Source organism: Bidens hawaiensis, unplaced genomic scaffold (assembly GCF_021521415.1).
Source record: "Bidens hawaiensis isolate Kalapana, Puna unplaced genomic scaffold, B.hawaiensis_p1.1 tig00010770_1, whole genome shotgun sequence".
Classification (NCBI taxonomy): Eukaryota; Viridiplantae; Streptophyta; class Magnoliopsida; order Asterales; family Asteraceae; genus Bidens; species Bidens hawaiensis.
In genome coordinates this window covers 171,296-196,896 of record NW_027491826.1, presented here as the reverse complement: position 1 = coordinate 196,896, position 25,601 = coordinate 171,296, and the positions used below count along the sequence as shown (strand labels likewise).

Here is a 25,601-nt window from a genome sequence, read left to right as displayed (position 1 = left end):
GCACGTGACTTGGTACCGCATGTTGATCGATTTCCGGTTTTTTATCGTCTTGCCATGCGTAATGGCTGGTATACATGCCAGGGGGTTCTGACCGGAGCATCGGGTATGAAGTTGAGAAGGTATCTAAAGACTGGCGGAACAAGTTATTTTGGATTTCTGAGGACGTGGTGCCATTAAACATGGTACGCCGTCCGGTAAATTCTGCCCTTCCCGACGTTGTTATCGCCAAACATGAGGGTCAAGAATGGTACCGCGTACTTACGATGGAACCAACACCCATGCGGGCTTTACCGGAGGAAGCTTTAGTATGGGCAGGCATGAGTCGCTTGTGGCCAACCGAATTCATGGAGCCCATTTTTGTGGACTTGAATGAACGTGAGTTACTTTTACATTGTCTCCTTGCTTTTTGTGAGTGTCCTCATGATTAAGTTTCTATCCTTTTTCAGGTCGGAGCTCTATGATCAATGCTCTTTTTGAGGACAGGGGATGCGTCCGCAAGAGCATCCGTGAAGCAGGGGACCAAGCTGTTCTTGAAAAAACTAAGTCCCAATTTTTATTTCCAAAGAAGGGTAGAATTGACCCCATCGCTTCCGATGCCACCTTCGAGACAGGTGCGTATGTTCTAAACCCTCCTCCCCTTATTGCTGTTACTGCCGGCGGGATGATTGGCATCTTATTGTCAAGTGATGATGATAAAGATGACTCTCAGTTCTCCGCTTCAGACGAGGAAGAGGATTCTGATGAGGATGTTTTTAAACATTCCTCCGTCTCATCTTTATTGGCAGAGTTGGAAAGAAAAAGAGCTTTTTGGAGCCAAGCGGGTATGGCGACTGTGGACTCTGAGGCAGGACCATCAAAGAAAAAACGGAAAGTCCAACGCCCCAAGAAACCTCAGTTCAGTCTTTCTGACCGCCTCGATGCTGTTGAAGGTATATGATGACCTTTAAAATACTGTATTTGTTTACTAATGTATGGCTAAGTATAACTTTGATATGTAGATCCGCTGATCTTTAGTGAGGACATCTCTGAAAGGTTACCAACGCCTACTCCTCAAACAGAACAGCAATCAACTCCTTCTCCGAAGAAGCATGTGGAGGATAAACCTCCAACTCCTCCTAGCAATACTGACATAGAGGAGCAACCATTTTCTTATTCGGCGGAAGAAAGAGTACCAACCCCTCCGATTGATACTGCTACTGTAAGTGAGGCTAACTTTCAGTCTGGGACTGATGACCGTTTTGCCTATCTTTTTTAAGCTGGGGGTGGTACTGGTGGTCAGCAGGACAATCCTGCTGTTAATGAGGAAGGTTACAGGACTGAGGAGTCTCCTCCTCGACCTCCTCCCCAACAACCTTTCTCAACCCCGGCTCGCTTTAAGCCTTCGGGTTCTCGTTATTACAGGGATACGGGCCTGGGTGACAAACATGAGTTGTTTGTCCCTCCGTGGGGTATTACAAACGGGTCCCGGTTTTCTCATCCTGGGACTTGCATGGATTTCGTTGAACATTGCACGCCACCTGCTGAAATGGCAATTCAACGAGATCTCTCTCGCCATGACCTTCACACCAACGTAGCTTATCATTTAGCTAATGCTTTGGCTGGTAGCCAGGAGGTTCTAAGTGAGTGGCGAACTCTTGGTGGCAAGGTGGCAGAGGCTCGACGGGCCATATAAGCTGCCAAAAAAGAGAGTGAGGAGCATCGAATTGCTGCCCAAACTGCTAAGTGGAAGCTGGCTGATGCAGAAAATGCCCTCAAGAGCGAGCAAGAGTGGAATGCTATTGCATCACGTCGATGGAAGGAAGCTTGTGAAAAGCAAAATGCCATCCTTGAAGCTGATCGGGTCAAGGCTCAAAAAGATAAAGATGACTTAGCCCGTGTTCAGGAGGCCAATTCTGTATTGGAAAATCAAGTGGCTCCTCAAGGTGCCCGGATCCATGATCTGGAGGAAGAGCTTAAGCTGCAGAAGGAGCGAGTCGAACTTAAAGACAAGAGTGCTATTGAAGTTCAAACTGCTTATGACTCTCTCCTTCTAGCTCATGAGGAAGCTACTGCGGAAGCCAAGGAGTTCCTGGCGCGAGCAGAACGGGCGAAGCATGACCGCCAATGGTTTCTTACTCGTGGCGTCGATGCTGTAAGTCATCCTTTATTACTTGTTTCTTGCTTAACTCTTATTTTGTTATTGAGAGTCTTGTGCTTTTGTCTTGACAGGTCGTCCGCCATATCAAGGGAAGTAAGGAGCTAAACGATAGTTTTTCCAATCTGATGACTGCTTCTTCCTCCCTTGGGCGCATTATGGGGTTCCAAGAGGGAGTAAGTTATACCCGGAGCAACCGCTCGTTCAAAGATCATCCACTTCATGGGGTTGATGTCAAGCAGGCCCGATTGACGCGGGTGAAAGAGCATGACGATATGGTGTTCCCGCTTCATCGAATGCTTCCAGAATTTGCGTCCGCGGATGATGGTCTTCAACTTTTGAAAGTTTATCTTGGTGAAGAATCTGAGGATGAATCTTCTGAGGACACATCTGTGAGAGCTCCGGAAGATCCGTCTGCCTCAAACCCTTAGATTAGACTCGTAGGGTTTTCTACTTGTAACTTTATTTTCTTTTGTAATTATTTTTTGGATAATTAATGAGAAAAAACCGTCTGTGGATCTTCCGTTGTTCAAAGAAAAATATCTTTTAGGAGATATTTCTAAAATCTTCAACTTTTTTGAAATAGCTATGCTGACGTGGCGGAAAGAGATATTTGTTAAAAACAACTGATGAAACGTGTATGACGCCTTTGACAGGTTGTTTATCTTATCTTGAACTTCCCGCCTGACGTGTCAGTTAACTGATGGTCCGCAATTTCTCTCTCCTCTGCCAATTTATGGGTCGCATTAATTGCGACGAGTATAAATATGACCTTTGCGACCCCCATTTAAACTTTATCACTTTCAGATTTCTCTGAAGCATACAAGACTTTCAGTCGTTCTCTGAAATTTCTTCCCTTTTCTGAGACTTCTTAATTATCTCTTATATTGAAATGGCTAAGGATAAGAAGAGTACCCCTACGATTACCGATGTCACCGTCAGTCTTAAAGAAGAAGAGTATAACGATGTCGTTAACGTTTATGGATTAAGGACGGAGTGGGAGCCGGAACGTCTTGTTAGTGGTTCCGTTGCCACTAGTCCGCCGCTGAATAAAATGGCTGTATATGTAGACCACTTTACAACCGGGAACTTCCGTATTCCGGTGACTAAGTTTGTCGAATCGGTTCTGACGGCTTATGGGATTCATCTCTCCCAGATCCATCCTTTTGGGATGTTGAGGAATCGGCATTTCGAGTTTTGTTGCCAATCCCGCGATCTTGAACCAACTATTGGCATGTTTGCCGTTTTTTATAAGATGACCTTCCGAGACGAATGGTATAGTTTCGCCTCCATTGAGAAGAGGACCATCGGAACAGAGTGGCTCCGCAGTCTTCACGGCTGGAAGCCCAAATTTTTCTGGATTCGTGAGGACGTCATTACCTTCACGATGACTAAACTCAAGGCGGATGCCGCCATGCCTGTGGTCCCCGCCATTGCTCATGAGGGTCAGGCGTGGTATAAAACGTTGACAGCTACACCAACTCCTCTACGCCCGCTGCATGAAGGGGCGATGGTATGTGCGAAAATGAGCCGGTTATGGCCATTTCCAACTTTGGAACCTTACTACGAGCGGACTGATAAGAGTAAGCTTGAGAATATTTACGCTTTGCTGATACCCCTTAGATTTCTAACTGTTATAATCGCTTTTTGTAGGTGAAGGTTCTGCCTTTAGCACTTTATTAGATAAGGAAGGTGGGATGATGGTGCGACGTCCGACTGACCCAAGAGATGGTCCTTTTTTGGATCGGACGAGCAATTATTTCATGTTTCCCACTGCTCTCCATCCGGAACCATTGGTCTCCGAACCAATGTATTCCCAAGGTGAGAAGTATGTTGAAGAGTGCATCCAAAAAGGTGAGGGCCCTTTGAAACCCAAACCTATAACTGCTATTACTTCTTGCGGAGTGATTATGCTCTACTCGTCTAGTGAGGAGTCGTCACTTTGTGAAGAACTTTGTTCAATTGATGTTAACAAAGCTGTGGATTCACTTATAGGTCTCCTTTGCCAGAGGGCTTCATCCAGTCAATCGGCGGACCAGGATGATGCTACCACTGTAGCGGAGGGTAAAAGACCTATTTCTGAGGACATCACTGCTGAGGGTAAGCGTCCGGTTGTTGATGCGGGTGCCTCCAAAGTGGCTGGGAAACGTAAAGTTAATCCAGTCAAGGTTGTCTTGAAGAAGAAGAAATCCAAAAAGACAACTCCTGCCACTTTGGAAGCTCGCTTGGATCAACTCGATGTTGACGATCCTTCGTTAGGTATGCCAAATCTTTTTGCTTGTTATATGTTGAGGGTTAGAATGTTTTCTAACTCAGTTGTTTGATATTTGTCAGTGAATCTGGATAACTTGTCGGAGCATGTTTCTGGCTTGAAGGATTCTCCTGTTCGTCCGCCACCACCGCCTCCAAACACTGTTGAGGATCCGGTTATTGTGGAGGACGACTCTCCGTTGAAGAAGAAGGAGGCTGACACTAGTGGTCCTGCCAAGATGTCTCCTTCTTACCATGTCCACCACTTCAGGGATCAGGGAGGAGTGAGTATGTTTCCTCATGCTCCACGGACGTCTCCTGATCCTCAAGTGGAGGATCCTACTCCTCATCAACCTTGCTGGACACTACGTCGGGATTCAACCTTCCGGGACGTAGATGTCTGTTTTGAGTATTTACGGGAGAGTCTTCCTCCCGCCGAGAGGGATGAGTTGGCGGCCTCCGCGACTGCTGCTAAGGAAGAAGCTTTTAAGGTGATGAATGAATCACAAGACGTCCGCCAGGCTCTTGAGGCGGAAAGGGCCGCTCGATCCGTAGCCGAGGAGGCTAAAGTTGTCCTCCAGGAGCAACTGGAAAAACAGGCCGAAGCAATGGCTGAACAGGCCAAGCTGATCGAGGTCCTTCAAGCTGAGTCCTTGGCCAAGGATAAGCGTTTGGCTGATCTTAATGCCAAGAACCGTGACCAGGCCTTGGAGTGTGCCGGCCATAAAATGGATCTCGTCCGAGCAAAGGCGGACCAAAAATGGTTGTTATCGGAAGCTATTCCCAAGGTATGTGTCTTTCACTCTTACCATAAATAATCTAAGTGTTTAGAGTTATTTATGTGTGATGAATTTTGACAGGTTATTGCTGACGTTCGAGCAAGTGATGAGCTTGGGAATTGTGACACTGTCCTCCTCAAAGCTTCGAAGCAAGCTGGTCGTCAACTTGGTTTTAAAGAAGGCTATGAGTTTGGCTCTACTTCCAGGATTCCTGAGGAGTATGTCTTAGCTGGTCAGGACACCAATGCCATCCTTAAACAGAAGTCCAAAGATTTTGATCTGTTGAAATTTTCTTTGACTGATCAAATATCCGAACTTGCTGACAAGGAAGAAAATATTCAACAGCTGAAGACCCTTCTCGAGCTTGATGAGGAAGAAGAAGAAGAAGAGGAAGGTACGGAGCATGCAGATGCTGTAGCATAAATTTTTTCCTTTCTTCTTGTAACTTTTGATTTTCTATTGTAACCTCGTTTGTGTATATAAAGAAGTTTTGCTTTTGTATCCGGTACACTTTTTTTTTTGTCTTTATCATAATATAAGTGTTTTTGTCGGATCTTCTTTGTGTGCCAATAAAGGGTTATATGACAATACAAGTCTGAAAAGAAAATTTCCATAACTAAGTCTTACACCAAATTACAAAGGAAGAGATTATCTAGGTGGGCGCGCATGCCCAAAGACAAACTTTCTAGATGTAACATTTTCTTAGTTGGGCCCCGTTCCAGGTTCTAGGGATTTCTGTCCCGTCCAACCTTTCGAGTTTGTAGGCACCTTTAGATAGAACTTTCTGAATTCTATAAGGTCCTTCCCAGGTAGGGGCCAACTTGCCTGCAGGCTCTTGCCCTGAGGCTTCATTACTGCGGAAGACAAAGTCTCCCACATCGAATTCACATCTTTGGATCCGAGAGTTATAATATTTTTGCAATTGGCGTTTATAGTTATGCTCTCGGATTGATGCCAATTCTCTCCTTTCCTCAAGGAGGTTAAGGTTCATCCAGAGTTCCTGATCGTTATCCTCGATCATGAGGACTCTAGTGGATGGGATTCCTATTTCGGCCCGAATCATGGCCTCGATGCCATAAGTTAAACTAAAGGGGGTTTCGGAATTGCTAGAATTCTTCTGGGTGCGGAAAGCCCATAACACATGGGGTAACTCGTCGACCCAACCCTTCCTTTTAGTACCTAGTCTGGCTTTGATTCCTTCTTTGATGGTCCGGTTGGTTCTTTCCACCTGACCATTCACTTGCGGGTGAGCTACAGAGGTGAAGGTTTGAGAAATGTGTAACTCTTTCAACCATTCTTGTAACCCACTGTCCGCAAATTGTGTCCCGTTGTCACTAACGGGCTCGAGGGGGAGGCCGAACCGGCATATGACGAATTCCCACAGGAATTTCTTAACACTTGCCGCCGTTATGGAAGCAACTGGTTTGGCCTCCACCCATTTTGTAAAGTAGTCGATGGCTACTATCAAGAATTTGACACGTCCGGGGGCTTCAGGGAAGGGTCCCATTATATCGATAGCCCACTTTTGGAACGGCCAAGCTGACGTGACTGAGACTAATTCATTCTTTGGTCGTAGTGTGTTATGAGCATGCCGTTGGCAAGAATCACACTTTCTGATTTCGTTCACGGCATCCAAGTGCATCCCCGGCCAATAATATCCGGCATTCATTAACTTCGCCACGACTATACGTGGGCCCGCGTGAAGACCACAAATACCCTCGTGAACTTCCCTGATTAAGTAGTTCGCGTCCTCGGCATCTACACATCGTAGTAATGGTCCGAGGAAGGAACGTCGGTATAGAATACCGTCAAGTATTTGGTAGTTCAAAGCTTTGTGCTTTATCTTTTGGGCTGACGTTTTTCCCTCCGGGAGTGTTCCGGACGACAGGTATGCTTTAATCGGTGTCGTCCAGGATTCTACTCCCGTTTGGATTATTAAGACTTGATGCTGCGGAACAGATGGGCGATCCAAGATTTCGATGTGGATGTCTTTGGCGAAGTGTTCGAAGTTTGTTGAGGCCAATTTGCTGAGAGCATCCGCCGATCTGTTCTCACTTCTCTTTATGTGAATGACTTTGCAAGAAGAGAATTGGAGCATTAGATCTTTCGCCTGTGACACATACGAAGCCATGATATCGTTTTTTGTCTCGTATGTGCCGTTGATCTGTCCCGCAATCAACATGGAGTCCACTCGGGCTTCCAGATGTTTAACCCCAAGTTTTTTGGCTATCCGTAAACCCGCTAAGAAAGCTTCATATTCTGCTTCATTGTTGGTACTCTTAAAGTCCAACTTTATGGCATATGTGAACTCATAGCCTTCGGGATTGACCAGCCTGAGGCCTGCGCCACATCCCTCACTACTTGAAGCCCCGTCCGTAAATAAGGACCAAATCTGTCCCGATTTCGGGGGTGCCTGGGTTGTTGTTCTAGCAAACATTCTTTTTCTTTGTGATGCGGGACTTCTGTCATGAAGTCCGCCAACACTTGCCCTTTGATTGCCGGTCTAGGTTTGTACTCAATTGCATGTTCACCTAATTCGATGGCCCACTTGGCCAGTCGCCCGGACAACTCTGGTTTGCTGAGAACGTTTTTAAGTTTGTATCCGGTTAGAACATTGATAGGATGCCCCTGAAAGTATCTGCGGAGGCGTCGGGCAGCATAGACTAATGCCAAAACAAGTTTCTCTAGCATGGAATATCTTGTTTCTGGGTCCGACGATAATCTGCTGACGTAGTAGATCGGTGTTTGAACATTCTTGCGATCTGTCAGGAGGACGGCCCCAATAGCAATGTCTGAAGCTGATAGATATATTGTTAAAGGTTTCCCCGCACATGGTGCTGTTAATGTGGGCAGTTCCATCAAACATTTTATAACTTCCAAAAAAGCTTGTTCTGCTTCCGCAGTCCAATTAAAATGTGTTTTCTTAAGGCAATTTCTCAGAGTCGAAATAAACGGATGGGACTTGGCTGCATGATTTGCCAAAAAACGGTTCAAGGCAACCAGTCGACCATTCAGTGTTTGAACCTCTTTGAGGGAAGATGGGGAAGGCATGCGGGCTATAGCCTGCACTTTATCTGGATTAGCTTTAAAGCCCGCATCCGTGACGATTACTCCCAGAAACTTTCCTTCTTCCATTCCAAATGAACATTTGGCCGGGTTCAACTTCATGTTGATGCTTTTTAAAGTTTCAAAAGTCTCTTCAATGTCCCTTAACATCTGGTCTTCCTCAAAACTTTTGATTACGAGATCATCCATGTATACTTCTAAGTTTCGACCAATTTGACTTTTGAATGCTAAATCCATCAATCGCTGATACGTGGCTCCCGCATTTTTCAGTCCGAAAGGCATCGTTTTGTAACAAAAAGTGCCTTGATCGGTACGAAATGCTGTTTTGTCTTCATCGCCCGCTGCCATGCGGATCTGATGGTAGCCTTTGTAGGCGTCTAGGAAGCATTTGAACTTGAACGGTGCCACGACATCAACTTTGAGATCTATTTTCGGAAGAGGGTAGCAATCTTTTGGACATGCCTTGTTCAGATCTTTGAAATCAATACACATCCGCCATGTTCCGTTGCTTTTGGGGACAATAACTGGGTTAGCGACCCAGGTTTTATAACGGATAGGGCGGATGATCCCAGCTTGCAAGAGGTCTTGGACTTGCTCGTTCATTGCTTTTGTTTGTTCCAGACCCATCTTACGTTGTTTCTGAACAATAGGTGTAAATAACGGGTTTACCCTTAGTTTGTGTTCCGCAATGTTCCGCGGGACACCAGTCATGTCCGCGGGTTGCCATGCGAACACATCCATGTTTCTTGATAATAACTGTTTCAAAAAAGTCCGTACTATCTCTGAAATAGCAGGTCCTATTGTTACAGTTTGATCAGGGAACTTTTTATTCAAAACCCATTTTTCCGGTTCAATCCGTAGAGATTGTTTTGGAATCTTGCTAGGTTTTGAGCTGTCGGCTGCAAAGCAGTGCCGATTGACATGAATTATCGCGATGCCAGTAGGAGTTGGCACTCCTACTGCACCGTGTGCTGTAGATGGATGAGCATTGAAATCGCCAATCGCTTCCCACCCAAAGATAATGTCATGTTTCGATGTTACTGGCAGAACCAAAAACTCGACCTCTTAGGTCCTGGAATGAATTCCATCACTAAGGGTAACTGGAAATGAAATTACCCCTCGTGGGTGCATTACTTCTCCTCCAAACCCAGATACTGGGGCGTGGATGGGTTTTAACCTTTCTTTGTCTTCTTCATCAAGCTGTTCAAAACATTGCTCATACATAATGTCTGATGTACTACCCGTGTCAAAGAAGACATAGTGAGAACGATAGTGTCCGAATAGAGCCGTAATGATCAGGGGATTTTTGTTATTCGGACCCCCTTTGACTCGCGGGAAGATCACTGGCTCATTCTTCCACTCCTCATCATCAGACTCCTTCCTCTTTTTCTCTGTGTTGTATCCTCCTTGTATCATATGGACGTTCAGATCTTTAATTTGCTTCTTGCTTGGGCCTTGAACGTCCCGCATGGGAGCTTTACCATTGCCAGGCCTTCCTCCTTTCACTAGATGCTTGTGTTTTCCAGATTTCACAGCCACCTCGATTTCGCTTTTTAGCGTTCTACATTCATTCGTATTAAGACCGATGTCATCGTGATACGAACAATGTTTCGTGGCATCTTAAATTGTTCGTTTTGTTAATGGTTGTGGCTTTCTGAAACTTATATTCTCTTTGGTGAGGATTTCAGCGGGGGTCTTTAAAAGAGGAGTCCAACTGCTGGGACCTCGACTTGAGGGTCCCGATTTGTTCTTGTTGCCTATGAGGGATCTTGCATCGAACGGTTTTACACTTCCGCACTTGGTTGAAGCCTTGACCAGATAGGGCCTTTCGCCTGTCTATTAGGTCTTGGAGTTTGAAACTCAACTTTGAATTTTTGCTTCGAGTTACCACTTCTCAATGTTTTCTCAGTATTAGCGTATTCCTTTGCCGCGGTCATAAGATCATCCCATTCTTTGGGCTTCCCATCCCTACCGGCGAGTGTTCGGACCAGGTCATCACACTTGACGTTCTTGCGGAAGGCACCGCGAAGCATATCTTTGCTTATCCCGCCAATGTTCAGACTTTCGTCGTTGAACCTAGTGATGAACTCTTCTATGGATTCATTATCACGGCGGAAGACATCCAGAATTTCTGACTGGTCTCGCGTATGTTTCTTCTGCTGGCTGAAGTGTTGAGAAAATTTTTTCACGAGATCGTCCCAGCTAGAAACTTCTCCGTCAGGTAACTTTTCAAACCATTCTCTTGCTGCCCCGGTCAGTGTTAATGCAAACATGTGACACCAATAGGGGAGCGTCCAGCCACTGACACCTCCCACTGCTATAAAATTCTGTAGATGATCGCTTGGATCAGTCATACCGTTGTATTTACCTACTGATTTAGGTATTTTAGCGTTAACAGGGAAAGGTGCTGTAGCAATACTCGCTATAAATTTTGACTTTTCAGCGAAAGCAGCCGGACGGTAAGGTTTAGTAAAGTCTCGTTCGACATTGCTATGGTACTCCGTGTGGCGGACTATGTCATGCGGACGGCTACTTCTCGCCAGTGAGCTCATCCTACTATCTCCGGTGTACGTACTGTAACCTCCCGGGTTGTAAGATGAATCATAACTATCAAACTCGTCCAAGTAAGATGGCATCCACATGTCTATGCGGGGACGAGGACGTAGCCTTGGGAGTTCGCCAAATGCTGACTCCGTTTGGTGACTGTAACGAGTTTGGCTTCCTCTCACTGTTGGTGGGGGAGAAGGAGATCCTCCAGAAGATTCTTCATAATCCAACGCGCGAGCATTTAATTGTTCGTTACGTTTCTTACATTCGTATTCCGCCATCAAACTTTGTTGTTGAGCATAGAGCCATTCTTCAGGAGTTAACGTTCCTTTGGGTCTGGAATTACGTTGTTGAATTCTGGCTCTGTCAGAATCACCTAGATCGGTTTCCGGATTGAATATTGACAGGTTTCGACGAGTCTCTTCAGTAGCTCGTCTGAAATTACCCAAATTAGAACCTTCCGGTGCCGAGGCACGTCCCATATCTGTGGGAGTACGGCCAGCCGGTACTGTAACATTTTCTGGGGTGAAACCCTCAGGTTTTACTTCAGTGATTCGCGACACCGGAGCAGTGACACATTCAAGAGCACGACCATTTGGAGTCGTGATACGTGCAAAAACACTAAGACCCGGAGGTGCTTCAGTGTTAGTTACACGTGATTCGGGTGCAGGGGTTCCCGTCGGCCATTCAGGAAGATTACTCATATCAATCGAACCAAAAAACCAACGAGAATTATTGCTATTCTAACAAAAACACGGATGGCGCCAATGAAGAAACACGGATCCGCTCCCCGGGTATAGGTCCCGGATCCAATGTGTCCACAGGGTACAATACGATAACTACCGCACGATATGAGTAATACTTCCCAAAGTCCAGTGACTGGTGTAAATAATGGCCGGAAAACACTCGCCGGAAAACCGGCTGACCGGAAAAACGGCGCCGGATTCAAGGGAGGCAGCTAGGGTTTTGTTTTTGTTAAGGTTACCATAAATAGAAATCATACTAATGTATTTATAGGTAACTTATTTAGGGTTTAAAAATTAAACCAACTTGGCTTAAGCCCAAATAACAAACAAAGCCTTTTAATCAATGTCCAGTCCATCTAATTAATCGTGTCGGGCCTAATTAGCGTAAACGTTTAAGTAGACCATTATCTTGTTACCCCCGGTGTAACTCAGTCCGGGTCAAATTCGGGTCGGTAGCGTTGACTTGACCCGAAACGACCATAAAATCCAACAGTCTCCCACTTGGACGTATTTGGGTCAAGTGTCACAACGCTGACAGCCAGAGGCGTTCTAGCTACACATAGCTGTCCCCAACCGAATATGACATTTTAAATTCATAACCAAAGTATCTTGGAATACCTTATTGCAAGATAATGAATTTATAGTAATCGTTGTCATCTATCCTTTCTGTATAAGACATTAAATGAACTATGAGACATGGATCATATCATTCTCATATGTCGTTCAATTATTGTAATTCTCGATATAGAGTCAAAGTGGTCCAATCAAACACACAGTTAGTTTGGGTGAGGCCTCACACTTTACCAGTTTGAATCAACGAGGGCGCCAATATGTCTAACTGTTACATTTAAATGTAAGAGTACAGAATCCCATCTTGACTACATACAACTCCCACTGAACTCCAGAACATTCCCAACCAATGCCTTTATGGTTGGCAGTTACGCAACAGCGGTTGACATGATCAAAGAATATTCCTCGGTAAACGAAAGTTCTAATATGTATCTCAGGTCTAAGGATACTACATGAGCATACTATTATCAAAACATCTTATGATCAAGATCCATGAAGATGATTTGATGCGAGTTACATCCAACGTCATTCATAACAAGGTCCGTGAGTTTGGAAGTCAACTACTTGAGTCCAAAGTCAGAATAGTCTTAATTCAGAATCACTCCTACGAGTCTGACCGACTACGGATAATTTAGAATACAATGTTCACGGATTAAACGTATTGAAATGAACACAGTTGTATCATTCAAAATTTGCATTTAACCATTAAATCAAAACTGAATAGAAAAGTACAACTGATAAAACGTTCATACATCCAAATACTAAATCAAAACAAATCACTAGCAAGTCTAAGCCCGATAGCATCTCTATGCTGATCATGTTTGTCCTGAGTCATTGGCTTAGTGAACGGGTCGGCTAGATTGTCACACCCTCAAAATCCACTAACGGAGTTTTACCCTCAGAGGGTGTGAACTAACAGGATCGGAATCATTAGTTATAATCAAACAATAAAACAAAGTTTCAAAACCATGAAAACGTTTACGAGTAATTAAATGCGGAAGCGTAAAACCATAGAAAACAATGTTACGTCACGCAGGACGACTTAAAACCCAATGATCACAGTTTAAAATAAGTTTGCATAATTAAAAATGTTTCAAGCAATGCATGTTCCTAGACAGCGCCCGCCTCGGCTACCTGAGAATAACATACTAAAAGTGTCAACACAAGGTTGGTGAGTTCACAAGTTTATATAAAATAAAGCGATTAGCGTTTGCGTTCAGCGTTTTGCGTTAAGCGTTTTGCGTTACAGCGTTTTGCGTTACAGCGTTTTGCGTTACCAGATAGTGTTATGTCAATTATATATCTATAGGTAGCTAGCCTATAAAACAAGTATCACTAAGTGTTCGACACCGAAGCTGACTGTTTATCATTTGCCTTGCCACCAGGTCATCCAGACCATGGTATGTGTTTAGCCAAGATTACACCCACTCGACCTCCAGTCGAGTTTAGCGTTGGGTGGGGTTTGTCAAACCCAGTAGTACTACTCAACAATGACTCGCTATTATCCAAATATTAACCGGTTCGATGTTATGAAGGACTTTAGTTAACGCGTTTGCCACTTAGTCTTTACAAGTGATATATAATCTATATTAACAAAATCTTAAATGCGTTTTCGGAGTATGTTATCTCCCCCAAGTGAAAAGCGTTTAAGGAGTTTAAAAGGGGTAAGTGAACTCACTGTTTGCGAAGAAATTCCCAAATTAAATCACCAAGATGCGCGTCACAGAAAAACTCTCTCTAGCGTTCTAAAACAACAAAGAGATTTTTCTAAGTATCGGAATATTATCGAGTCTCTAGACCCGGCACACAATACCTATGCACATAACATGTTTCGTGTTTCGTTTGTGGATCGTGTGTGACTTTAACAAGTGTATTTGTGATACATTACATGTGTAAGCAAGTATTTTCGTGTCATGTATTCATAAAGTACATCACTAGCAATTACTCCCCGTAAGGGCAATTTGGTCAACACATAACAATTAACTAGTCATTATTCCCCACGAGGGTAATTTGGTCAAATCATGACAATCAATTAGCAATTATTCCCAGCAAGGGCAATTTGGTCAAAACATAACAATTATATAGCAAGTATCATGTTTCATGCATTTTCACCAAATTCAGCCGCTAGTTTCACCGAGACAGAAATTCTACTTGAAAGATTGTACTATCTCACCGATCATAGCATCACAATTAATTTACCAAAAATCATCACAAAAGCATATATGTCTTAGGTTTCCAGAACATATTTTATTATATTTTTATTCCACATAGGTTTCTCACAATCATCAAATCATTACAGCAAACTCATAACAGTTAAATTCATGCGCAACAGAATGTTATTTGAAATTCCCGTTAAACGAAAAATCCAATAAATGTAAGACCACTTGGATTAGGTTCCTAACTCAATAAGTCAACTTCCAGAAGTGGAACCAACCCAATTGGTCTCGTAGTTCATGAGATATAACATTTACAAAACAACCTAACAGCAGGTCTAACAGCTCAGCTTTGCACACCGTTCTTGTAAAATCATAAAAGTTAACTTCTACACGTCCAAAAATTGCAAATTTATATTCCTTAGAAACTAGACTCAACCTAGTTTACTGTAGTATCAATAATCTCAACCAATTTTCAAATTTACACTTCGTTACAGTCAGTTAAACATTAATAACACAATCTATCCAGAAACTGTTTGCATCCAAACTCAACATATTAACTATCTATGGATCATCATACATTCATATAACACTCTAGACTCCATAAACACTATCCATGCACATCAATTACACATTACATGCATGATTAGGGTTTTTGTTTGAACTCAAATCAAAGACACAAGTAATTAGCATGTAACAATATCCATCTAGTTATCATATCATCATCAAATCAACAACAATCATATAAACTACATACACACATAAAAATCGGCTCTTAGGGTTTTCAATTAACCCATTAAACATCAAAATCAAGTATAAAGGATGCATAGGATAGTCGTTTATACCTTCCTAGCACCTTAATCTTCGATCAAAGGCTTGAATTCTTGATTGTATGTGTGTGTATAGGTGACGGCAGCCAAGGGAGGGGGGGAGAGGAGTTCCGATCGGGATTGTGGGGGAAAGAAAAGAATGAGTTAGGGTTTTATTATTATTATTATTTATAATAATCTATGTTACACTTTGGCCCCTCCACTTCTAAGTATTACTTATCTAGCTTAAACTAACTTGTTTACATCTTGAGTTAGTGTTTATAACGATGTTATCACATAACACATAAGTCTAACACATAATTATCACATAATTACTGTTTTGACGTTTTTCGTTTATTCACCAATCGTTTGTGTCAACTCGTTTGCGTTTCGGTGTAATTCCCGAAAGACTACACATGTAGTAAGTGTTAAGCGTCATTTAAACCCTAGTTTAAATGTAATGAAGTGTGCGTTATAGATTCAATGATCTAAAGTTTGAATTGACGGAGTTGAGTTAACGGAGTTAACCTGAAATTGACGATTGTCACATCATTCCCATGTTAGAGAATTTTCGTCCCGAAAATTTGAGTCAAGTCGTGATGAGTGTCTGAAAAAGTAAGAAAAATTTTCAGTTTGTCATATAGATTTTGATATGTGTCTACTTTGCTTATCACGATGTCACCTCGTTCCAATATTTCCCGAATAAGATGGAACTTCCTTAGAATGTGCTTGGTTCTGTGATGAGACCTTGGCTCTTTGGCTTGAGCAATAGCACCTGTGTTATCACAGAATATCTCGATTGGTTTGTGAATACTCGAAACCACATCGAGATCGGTGATTAACTTCTTCATCCAAGCAGCCTCCTTAGCAGCATCAGATGCAGCTATATATTCGGATTCGGTGGTAGAATCCGCCACAACACTCTGCTTGGAGCTCTTCCAATAAATAGCTCCTCCATTGAGAGTGAAGACGAAACCCGACTGTGAGCGAGAATCATCTCGGTCAGTCTGGAAGCTAGCATCAGTGTAACACTTTACAGTGAGCTCCTCTTCCACTCCCCCAAACACCAAGAACATGTCTTTGGTCCTATTCAAGTACCTTAGAATGTTCTTCACAACAGTCCAATGGGCAATGCCAGGACTCTGTTGAAAACGGCTGGTCATGCTCAAGGCATACGACACGTCAAGTCTGGTACATAACATAGCATACATGATAGAGCCAACCGCAGAAGCATATGGAATTGCTTGCATACGCTTAGATTCAATGTCCGTTGCCGGAGATTGTGATTTGCTCAACACAGTTCCCTTAGTCATTGGAACAACTCCTTTTTTGGAGTTTTCCATTGAGAAGCGTGCCATCACTTTGTCTATGTAGGTACTTTGACTAAGCCCTAGAATCCGCTTAGATCTATCTCTATAGATCTTAATTCCCAGAATATATGCGGCTTCTCCAAGATCTTTCATTGCAAAACAAAATTCCAACCATTGCTTAACTTCCTCAAGCATAGGAATGTTGTTTCCATTTATCAGTATGTCATCCACATACAAGATGAGGAATGATATAGTGCTCCCACTAGTTTTTCTATAAACACAAGGTTCATTTTCATTCTTGACAAAACCAAACTCTTTGATTTTCTCGTCAAAGTGAAGATTCCAGCTTCGAGATGCCTGCTTAAGCCCATAAATGGACTTGTTCAATTTGCAAACCTTATTAGGATATTTTGGATCGACAAAACCTTCGGGCTGAACCATATAGACATCTTCAGAAAGATGTCCATTTAGGAAAGAGGTTTTAACATCCATTTGCCATATCTCATAATCATAGTATGCAGCAATGGCAAGCAATATCCTAATCGACTTGGTCATAGCAACGGGAGAAAAAGTTTCATCATAGTCAACACCTTGAGTTTGAGTGAAACCTTTCGCGACTAGCCGTGCTTTGTAGGTTTGCACATTTCCATGCATGTCGGTTTTCTTCTTGAAAATCCATTTGCTCCCTACTGCCCGACAATCGGGGGGTAGCTCAACCAAGTTCCAAACTTGGTTATCATGCATGGATTGCATCTCAGCATTCATGGCATCTTGCCATTTCTTGGATTCCGGATCCAAGATAGTAGACTTGTAGTTAGTAGGCTCGTCCCCAGACTCGGCTACTAATAAGACTTCGGCACCATCTAGATGACATAAGTATCTAGAATTTGGTACGGGAGTCCTACTACTTCTGCGAACGCTTGTGTTCACGTCTGATGTATCAGCAACAGCAACCTGTTGATCAGACTCTCCAACTACCTCAGCTGTTGATTGTGGTTCTTGAATTTCTTCAAGATCGACAATATTACTTCTAGTTCCTTGACTAAGAAATTCTTCTTCAAGGAAGTAGCCTTTCCTCCTGACAGAAATCGTATTTGTATCAGGATGAAAGAAGTAATAACCGCTCTTGTAATAGTATCCGACGAAAACAACCTTTTCGCCGCGGGGATCAAGTTTGTCATCAGACTCACTTGTGATATAAGCATCACATCCCCATACTCTAAGATAAGACAACTTGGGTTTCTTTCCCTTATGCCATATCTCATATGGAGTCTTGTCTATCTTCTTAGTTGGAGCTAGATTGACAATGCGGGCGGCGGTCATAAGGGCGTAACCCCAAAAGGAGTGAGTCAAGTTGGTTCTACACATCATCGATCGAACCATGTTTAGCAAAGTTCGATTTCTCCTCTCGCTCACGCTATCAAGTTGGGGTGTGCCAGGTTGAGTGAGCTGTGAAACAATTCCATTCTCTTTTAGATGAGTGATGAACTCTGTGCTGAGATACTCTCCACCTCGATCTGATCGAAGTATCTTAATGGTTTTGTCAAGTTGGTTTTCCACTTCGCTTTGAAACTCTTTGAACTTTTCAAAAGTTTCGTGCTTCTGTTTCATAAGATACACATAAGCGTATCGACTATAATCGTCGATAAAAGAAACAAAGTATCTTTCATGGTTTCTAGTCATGGTTCTAAAAGGTCCACATACATCAGTATGTATGAGTCCTAATAGATCACTTGCTCGTTCACTTTTATTAGTGAAGGAGTCTTTGGCGAATTTGCCAGCTAAGCAAGATTCACAAGTGTTAAAAGAGTCTGGTCCTGTGTATTCAAGAATACCTTCATAATGGAGTCTTTTAACTCTTGCCTTGCTTATGTGGCCAAGTCGGTAATGCCATAGAAAGTATCGTTAACACTAGTCTTGATACGTTTTGAAAGATGATATACGTTATTGTCAGGTTGAACATCAATCTCATAAATACCATTTCGAGGTTTAGCCTCAAAATAAAAGATATCATTTAAGTAAGCAGAAATAGCCATGCCATTAAGAACATACTTAAATCCTTGTTCAAATAACAACGAAACTGAAATGATGTTTCTGGTCAAGCTAGGAGCATACAAACAATTATTTAAAGGAAAAACTAGGCCAGATGGACAAGTAAAATGAAATACTCCAGTTGCCAGAACTGGTACTCTCTTCCCATCTCCAACGATGAGTTCCATGCTGCCTTTATTCAGTTTTCTCCACTTCTCAGGCTCCTGCAAGACATTAACGATGTGGTAACCACATCCGGTATCAAATACCCATGTGTTGCTAGAGACCGTGAAAAGTTCAATAACGTATATGGAAATACCTTCAGAAGAGCCTTCACCATTGGCTCTCTTCTTTCTGATCTCAGCAAGGTGCTCGGGGCAGTTTCTCATCCAGTGCCCCATTTGGTTGCATTTGAAGCACTTGCGCTCCTCAAAGGGCGGCGGCTTTTTCTTTGCAACCACCTTGTTAGTGTTGGTGGCAACATGGGCAGCAACAGTAACTTTCTTCTTGCATTTTCCCTTAAAACCCCGATTCTTTGGTTTTGGCTTCTTGACACCAGCAGATCGAATCATCAGAACTTGATTGGTCCTAGAAGGAATGTTCATCTCAGCCGTCTTGAGCATGTTATGAAGCTCCGGTACTGTCTTCACCCAGCCATTCATATTGAAATTCATCACGAACTGGTCGTACGAGTTGGGGAGAGAGTTGAGGATGAAATCCGATGCCATTTCATCGGGCATGGAATAATCAAGTTTCTTGAGCTGATCGATGTGCCCCTTCCTCTTAAGAACATGAGCACTGATGGGAGACCCCTTTGCCATCTTGCAACTGATGAGTTGTTTCATGGTGTCGAAACGTTCTTGACGGGCTTGGATCTGGAACATGCCCTTGAGTTGCTCAAGCATCTCATAGGCACCAAAGTCTTCCAAGCCTTTAGCAAGCTCAGAATTCATGGTGGCTAGCATAATACAGGAGACCTCAGCCGAGTAATCCTTATGCTTGTCAAGAACTTTTCGTGCAGCGGCTGTGTTGTTTTCAGGCTAGGTTGGAACAGGTCCATCGAGAACATACAGGCGCCTTGTCATGGTGAGAACAAGTCTTTAGTTGCGGTGCCATTTGATGAAGTTGGTACCATTCAGTTTATCCTTCTCAAGGATAGTCTTAAGGGCGTAGGGTGAAATTTCGTTTGACGACATCTGATTAGTTAAGCAAAAGTAAATATAATTAGTATTTTCGACGTTGTAGTCCTATTATTAATGACCCAATAACATTAATTAATTAGGAGTATGAGAATCTGGCTTCTACTTATTAAAGGCAGCTGTAGCACACAACATTAATAAGTGATTAGGCAGACCGACAACGATTGTCAATTGTGAATAGAGCACAACTCTCGGTTATGAGGCCTATAGAGACAACGATTGTCTGTATGGATACGTTTAGCCTCATCTTTGCCCACTTTAAGTCTCCAGACAGCTTTAGCACGTAACAGGAGAGTAAAGTAATAGTTTTCCTAGTACCGTGACTTGTGAAACCTCCGGATGTGTCAACGAAACGCTTTCACCTTGATGGGATAGGCTAGAAAACAAGTGCGGTGCTATAGCTCCAAACACTCGAAATTTCGCAGTATGCCTCAAGTGTGACTTGTAGTAGGATTGACATAAACTATTGGTTTTAAATTGGGATTAATTTTAAAATTACCAAATAGAGTAAAAAGTCAAATTTTACTGTATTTATTACCGCGACGAATAGATGAACCCTTTCATCTCTCAAGATACTTAGTTTTAAATAACCTATTTAAAAACTAAGTTTGTAGCGATACGACTAACCAATTTTAAGTTAAAGTAACTTATTAGTTTTAGAAATCAAAACGCTTTTAATTTGTAAAACGGAATCGGTTAATAAAATGTTTATTTTCCAATTTATTTGGTATTAGGTTGGTGATAATATAATCCTATTATAATCAAACCAAGCAACCACAAATAGCAAATAACAAAAATATGTAAATCCTTATGGCCAAAAGGTGATCGGTCTCGCTAGAGCCAATTAGGGAGACCGATCGGGTCAAGGGGTTCACAACACAAACAACCACAAGGATGGACTTGTCCGTGCATCTCGTCGTCTTGTCCGAACTCCCACTAACTCCAAGATGTCCATGAGCTCGTCCTCGGTTATCTTCACGTCTTCTTAATTACAAATTTATAAACTAACAATAATATGTCCTATTACAAATTTGAACAATCTTTATGGCCAAAAGAAAACTGAAAATTAAATAATAACCTTTTACAACTTTTGAACCAACCATATGGCCAAAACAAGCTTAAACACCAAACACAACCAAACAAACACATAGGTCGGGGCCGGATTTACATATTCAAAATAAACGAATTTCGGATCGTTTTGACTTGGTCAAATAAAATAAACAAAACTTTGACCAATTCAAAATCACCCGAAAATAAATCTAGATCTATAAACTTTAAACGATTTAAAGTTTAAGATGTAGATCCGGTTTTAAACGAACCGGTATCGACTCGTACGTTGTAACCGCGGCTTTGATACCACTGTTGGGATTCAACGGTGGTTCGAGTCAAAACGGATAAACAAAATAACCCGTTTTAGTAATAATCTTGTTTCGATAATTATTAATCCATATTAATAATCAAGCTCATAAACGAAACAATAAAAACGCAGCGGATATTATACTATTTAAAACGAACCATAGACTGAAACCCGAAACCCGGATCCAATTACAAACGCGTACGAGTACGATTAACATAAAGTAAACAACCATAGGGTGTTATTCGATATACCTCGGTTAACAAGAACCGGGAAGACACCGAGGGATTAACAAGAAGAGCTAGATGACACGATTGACACCCGAGGAAGATCCGGCGGCGGCGGCGGGTGATAATCCTCAGATCCGGCAACTATAATGGACGGCAAAAGGCAGCAAACAACAAAAGCAGGCAGTAACAGCTTCAAATCACCGGAAAGGAGTTTGCCGGAAAACCGAAGCTCGCCGGAGAAGACGAACCAGGTCGCCGGAAAAACGCGAAACCAACTTTAGCAGCACCGGAGATCGTGTAGGACTGCGGTGGTGCTTGTGGTGACCAAAGGATGCAAGGTGGTGGTTGTGTGGTGTAAATAATGGCCGGAAAACACTCGTCGAAAAACCGGCTGACCGGAAAAACGGCGCCGGATTCAAGGGAGACAGCTAGGTTTTGTTTTTGTTAAGGTTACCATAAATAGAAATCATACTAATGTATTTATAGGTAACTTATTTAGGGTTTAACAATTAAACCAACTTGAGCTTAAGCCCAAATAACAAACAAAGCCTTTTAATCAATGTCCAGTCCATCTAATTAATCGTGTCGGGCCTAATTAGCGTAAACGTTTAAGTAGACCATTATCTTGTACCCCCGGTGTAACTCAGTCCGGGTCAAATTCGGGTCGGTCGCGTTGACTTGACCCGAAACGACCATAAAATCCAACAAATACATGTCAGCAGTCTCCTGATACCCACCAATGACCCGACCCGTTTTGGCACAAGCTTTTGAATCATGAATACAAGATCTGATTTTACCCCAGTAACTGTCACTGGCTACCCGGTCCTTGAGCCAACCCGAATAATCCTGCAAATGAGAGTGTTCATAAAACCGAAAAACATATCAAAAACCGACTTACCTAAATAACCAAAATGAAACAAAAACCAACGGTTTGAGTTTTCGTTTTTGTAAAAATCGAATTTACAGTTCACTTTTTTGTTTTGCGTGTAACAAAAACTGATCTTAAAACGAATGTATAGATTTTCATTTTTCATTATATATAATTTATAAAAATTTAATAATAATGTAACTTAAATATTTTAGCTAAAATATCTTATAAATTTATAATACGTTAACTATTAATTGAAAAAACGATTTACACCAAAATTACTTATTTTGAGTCTATTTTTTTATCTAAACAATTTCTAATACTTAATAACAATGCAATCTAAATATTTTAGCTTAAATATCTTATAAATTAATAATCCATTAACTATTAACTAAAAAGAATGATTTAGACCAAAATTAATTATTTTAAACCAATTTTTTTTCTAAACAATTTCTAGCTTAAATGGCAAAACAAACAAATAAAAGCTGAAACCGAACAGAACCTAAACCAACGGGTTTTTTTAATTTTAAAAATCTTAAAATTTTAAAAACCGAAGTTTTGATTTTTGGTTCAGTTTCAACCCAAAACCGACCAATGTACACCCATACCTGAAATCTAACATAACCTTAAAATTTTAAAAATATAAAAACCGAAGTTTTGGTTTTTGGTTTAGTTTCAACCCAAAACCGACCAGTGTACACCCCTACCTGCAAGTAGTAATCCGGGTAGACCCGGTTCAACACGGGTCGACCGGATCCTTTATCCGTAACCGCGTAGGCAAAAATAATAAACCCGATCAACACCGCAATAATAACAAACATTGCCCACAAGTAAAGGTACATGAGGAAGGTGTTTCTATAACACGCGCCGGCAATACCGGCGAGTGAGACGACCATGATGGAGACTCCAATGACGATTAACGGCCACTGAAGGAAAGTCATGCAATCGGAGTTGTTGGCAGGGGCGGACCCACCTTAGTGAGATCGGGGTCCCGGGACACCAATCTTTTTTAAAAATATAGTAGAGACAATAGGTTACTTTTTTAAAGTACCCCATAAAAATACTTAGGTGGAACCCGTTGTATCAAAGCTTTCTTTGGTGTAGTGGCATACCTTTTCTCTTCCAACTTAAAGGTCACAAGTTTAAGCCTCACTAAGGGTGGGTTTAACATTTTTATTTTGTATTTCTAATTTTTATTTAAACATAGTGTTTTTAAGGGTGGTTTCAACATTTTTATTTTGTTTTTCAACATAGTGTTTTGTTTGGTTTAAAAACAAATATTCTTTTTCGTTTTTCTACATTTTTATTGAGATTTCTAAATTCTAATTAAAACTAAGGGTTTTATTTGGTTTAAAAGCAATTCTTTTTTGTGTTTTTTTTTATTAAATTCTAATTTAAACTTAAGGTTTTATTTGGTTTAAAAACAATTCTTCAAAGATAATATTATACAAATCAACAAACAATTTAACGAAAACTTAGATAAGTTAAAAAGAAAGTTTGAGTCTTTATATTCTTTTAACAATATTCTCTCAACCAACCGGAATGGCAACTGCCTCAAAAATTCTAATGTTGGGTAGTGAAAAATGTACACCGAAAAAAAGGGACCCCATTGGATGAAAATCCTGGGTCCGCCACTGGTTGTTGGCGCGTGTACTGAGCCATATGCCGCCAGAGAGAATGGGTACTGAGAGGAGGAAAGTGAGGAAGTTGAGTAGGCCAATTAAGTGGTTGCTTGTTCTCATGATTTGAATCTGAAGTTGTGTCGTGTTTTGCAAAGGTTGTGGGTGGTGAATAACTGAATATTATTATATGTGAACAAATATATATTGGTGCATTTATAGGAAGACAACTACACATATTATTTAAAAAAAAATTGAACGGCGAACGAACAAAATTGTCTAGGTATTTTGTACGGGGTGACTAAATGGCAAAAGGTCACCGTCAGCTGGCCCAACCCAGTTGCATGGAGCCCTTAAACGCCTCCAAGTTATCTCCAGTTCCGGGAAAACCCACTCACCCAAAAGCCCACTGGTAATAAAACTCGTACGCCCTCATGATCGAATTGGAGATTACAAAAATTTTAATTTTTCTTCATTGAGCAACTCATGGTAATAAAACTCGGACGCCCTAAAGTGTTGTTAGTAGGGTTTGAACTTGAATTTCCATTAAAAAAACCCAAGCTTATTATCACTACATCACATTGAAAATGACTTATTAAAATTGAAAAAACTTTTTTTACATAAAAACATTTATTGGAGTAGTTATGTAACTTGTTAAACAACGGGTTCAGATAAATCGTAACTTGTCAACAGCCTATATATATTAGAAACTGAGTAGAAACAAAATGCGAAGTTGATACTCAATTAGTGGCTGTTTGTTTACATCTGAATAGAACCATTCGTATGTTAACATCTGATTAATTCAGACTTCAGACTGTTTGTTTTTAAACAAAAAAACATCTGAATGATTAAAATTATGTCTGAATCATTCAGACTTACTGTTGTTGCTAAATGGGACAGATGCTCATTCATATCTGAATGAACCAAACAGTCCCTTAGAAATCTACAGTTCAAGTTTTGTGGTGAACCATAGAGTACAATTAGTGCTAGATTAAATGAGTGTGTTTGAGTTGTTCTAACTTCTAACAACTTTTTTAAAAATAAATAAATAAATAACTCCAATAGGGCGAAACTATATGAAAGAACCTCTTGGTATCAAACGACTAATTAACCACGTAACTACAATTATAAGTTTGAATTCATGCTGTATAATTTTTATCGATTGGCTTCTAATTATTGTATTTGAGACAATTTAAGTAGTCATAATAACACGTTAGATAAACTTTTATTAATGGGTGTATATGTTGTTATTGGTCCCAAAAATTCTCTTTTAAGTCGATGTCGGTTCAAACTAACGAATTTGTTAATAACGAACCCACATATTATCATATTTGTTTCCAACGGTCCGCGACTAATAGAATTATAACGATGTTAGTTACAGGTCACCGGATAAACATTTTTGGTCGGAAGACTCATATTTTTCGGAAAACTTGATATTTTCGCCTCAAACATCTTTGTAACCTTGGATCGGTGGAACTTTTTTAGTAAAAGCCCCAATTATTGAGGTCGTTGAAACCCTAGACACATTGTCGGGGTCGGTTGGTGGTTGTGGTGGTGTTCAGGTTGAGTTTTCCGGCAGAAAATGTGAGTTTTCCGGCTAAAAACGTTTTTTTCGAAAACTTGCAAGTAATGGCGTTAGAATTATGTTAATCATAGACGTTGAGAACAAATACATTAAAAGATGGAACCTTTAGTTAGTTAAGAACGGCAATGACCAAAAAATAATATTTTTGATTAATGACCACTTATTAATATAACGTTTAATAGGTTGGATCATGCACATGTAGCGTCACCATGACTTGTTCTTAAGAAGGACTGGGAAAGGTATGGATGTGTGCATGAATGAGTTTTAACTTAAACCAAAAAACAAACGTCTAGAAGTCTTTTCGTTTGGTATAATATATAAGAGACACTTGAAAATATTAAATAACTTAAT

The 25,601-nt window shown here is 41.3% G+C and overlaps 1 pseudogene across 1 annotated transcript; it reads right to left on the bottom strand.

Annotated features, from left to right (window-relative positions):
- Window positions 1-21,769: 21,769 nt before the first annotated feature.
- On the bottom strand, window positions 21,770-23,893 carry LOC143536254 (tetraspanin-3 pseudogene; annotated as a pseudogene). Its single transcript, XR_013135860.1, has 3 exons — window positions 23,695-23,893; window positions 22,754-23,019; window positions 21,770-22,024 (listed from the first exon to the last, which is right to left on the bottom strand). The product of XR_013135860.1 is annotated as a tetraspanin-3 pseudogene (transcript).
- Between the last annotated feature and the right edge of the window lie 1,708 nt (window positions 23,894-25,601).